Here is a 2943-nt window from a genome sequence, read left to right as displayed (position 1 = left end):
CTTTTGCCCAAATTCTTTTTTGCTGTGCCAAGGAATACTGATGGTATAGTGGTTAAAGTGCTTGGCAACCAACTGAAAGTTTGGCAGTTTGGATCCACCAGCTGCTCCGAGGGAGAAAGATGAGATGGTCTGTATTCCCAAGGATTTACAGCTTTGGAACTCTTATGGAGAAGTTTGGCTCTATCCTTTTGGTTGCTATGAGTCAGAAAGAAGTCAACGGCAATGGTCTTGGGTTTGGCTTTTGCTATGCTGGGGGTCTTTTGTGTACCTCCAAAGCCAAGCCAAGTCAAGCCAAGCCAAGCCAAGCCAAGCCAGAAGTCCAAGTGTAGCACTGTAGGATAAGCACTGGACTGCTCACCGAAAGGTCTGTAGTTCATATCTACCAGCAGCTCCTTGGGATCCCTATACAAGGTTGCTAAGAGTTGGAACTGACTTGAAGGTACTTAACAACAACAAAGATAAGCCAAAGCTGGGAAGAGATGCCTCTTTTTCCACTGCTCTTGGCTGTCACATCTTTCTCTTAAAGCAGTGAGCCCAGAATGCTTCCCTGTTTATTGAGGAGGAGGGTTGTTAAGAGGAGGGTGGTGGTTGTGGTGATTGAGTGCTGTCAAGTCGGTTCCCACTCATAGCGTCCCTGTGTAGGGTTTCTGAGGATGTAAATCATCACAGGAGCAGAAAGCTTCATCTTTCTCCCATGGAGCAATTTTTGGTAGAGTACAACTACTGACCTTGTGGTTAGTAGACCAGCTATACTACCAGGGAGGAAAAAGGGGTGAGAGAATACAATATTGGGTGAGGGAGGTAATCTATTAATATTCTTCTACCACATTTATGAGAAACAGACATGAATAATATTAGGGCTGTCAGGGTAAATGATCTCCCCTCACCCCAAATCCATCCTTATAAAATCATATCTTTAGCCTGTGCATGGGAAAAGGAAACTTCAGAACTCAAGAGTCCTGTCTGTTCTGAGTTAGCTGACCAACAATGAGAAATGGTGTCGTCTAAGGGAAGACTTGATCTTTTTACCAGACCCAGTGCTGGATTGGTTTAAAAAGGTCTTTTATTAGGTTTGGTTCTATTAATACAGCAGTTTATATAAAGCGATTACTTGACCGAGAAAAATCTACACAGTGAAAGTAGTGTTTGGATTAGTCTTTTACACCCAGAAACCTGTGTAAGAGGAAGAATCATTACTTTTTATTTCTAAGAATGCAAGAAGCATCTTCAAAGTAACTTTGCAGTTTGTTTTTTTTATTTTGTAGTTTTAACTTTCATTTAGAAATACATTAATATTAGTAGATATTTTAAGATTGTTAGTTACTAATTGTTGTTGTTGTTAAGTGCTGTTGAGTCAGGTCAGTTCTGATCCATAGCAACCCTGTATAGGGTTTCCGAGGAGCAGCTGGTGAGCTTGAGCCACTGACCTTGCAGTTCAAATGGCTTTTTAGTCTGGCACATTAACCCACAGTGCCACACCAGGACCCTAATGGTTAATAATGATTACTTACACTTATTGGGTGGAGTCCTGGTGTAGTGCTGTAGTATAAAACAGTTGGGCTGCAAGATCTGTTTATATTGCAAGGTCAGCTGTTCCAACTCACCAGCTGTTCCTTGGAAACCCTGTACAGGATCACTATGAGTTAGAATCAAATTGACAGTACTTAACAATAACAACTTATTCAGTGCTTAGACTCCTGGTGTGGTATTGTAGGATCAGCACTGGACTGTGAACCACAAGGTGAGCAGTTCAAACCCACTAGCTGCTCCTCAGAAACCCTATACAGGATCACTATGAGTTGGTACCAACTTGACAGCACTTAACAACAACAACAACATTGAGTGCTTACTGTGTATCAGATGCTAAAAGAGTTCAATAATTCTTCATTTAATCCTTATAAAAATCTCAGAAAATAATGTATTATTATTGCCCCACATTTCAGTGGAAGAAACTGAGGGACAGAGAGGCTAAGTAATTTGTCTAAAGTCACAAAATAGTATCTATTAGAGCTTGAATCTGAACTCCAGAAATCTGATGGCAGAACAAAAGTACTTCCTAGTTAATGATATTTACATTCATCATGATAATAATGCATAAAAGGTAATGGCTGAAAGCAACAATCCTAAAAAGAACGCAAAAGCTGATTTTAAGTTAGTAGGTCAGAATAAAAAGTTTAAAGTGAAGTTATCATTATATTAAATGTGACACAAGTATAAATTGCCAGCTTGCAGCCTGGATCAGAGAAGGATTCTGACTCTATTGTTCATCAAAAAACACAGAACTTTTGAGCTGAGCTCTTCCAAATCTTCAGGACACGCCAGGAAGTAAACATCATGGAATTAAGTGGCATCACCCCATAAGAAATTAGAATTTTACATTCATTTTAATGTTCTGGAATTGGAAACAATCAGCATGGAGAACTGGTAGAATTAAACATGCTTTTGATATTAACATTCTATATAAGTCATTCATTCAGAATCATGTATTGAACTGGTACTATGTATCAGGCACTGTGAGATGTCCTAGGGATAACCAAAGCAGTTGTCATTGAATCAGTTCAGACTCATGGTGACCTCCTGTATGTTATAGCAGAACTGGCTGCTTTCATGGGAGTAGATCACCAAGCCTTTCTTTTGAAGCACGTCTGACTACCTCAAAGCACCAACTTTTCGTTTAGCATTAAGTATTAAATTGGTTGTGACACTGAGATGCCTGTGCTGTGGATAGAGTAAGGAAAAAACTGCCAGGGTCTGACCTCGACATAGTTGTCACGAGTTTTTGGTTCACGAGGAGGTGAGATCCAGCGGCGATAGGGATAGCGAAAGAATACACAGACAAACAGAACAAGGGAGACAATGAGGCACCCCAAAGCCAGGCTGGATACATCACTGGTGGGCAGGCTTGGGACTACAGGCATCATGGCCTCTGCAGGCAGCAACTCA

This window comes from Chrysochloris asiatica, unplaced genomic scaffold (genome assembly GCF_000296735.1).
Source record: "Chrysochloris asiatica unplaced genomic scaffold, ChrAsi1.0 scaffold00112, whole genome shotgun sequence".
NCBI lineage: Eukaryota > Metazoa > Chordata > Mammalia > Afrosoricida > Chrysochloridae > Chrysochloris > Chrysochloris asiatica.
Note: the sequence above shows the minus strand (reverse complement) of the source record.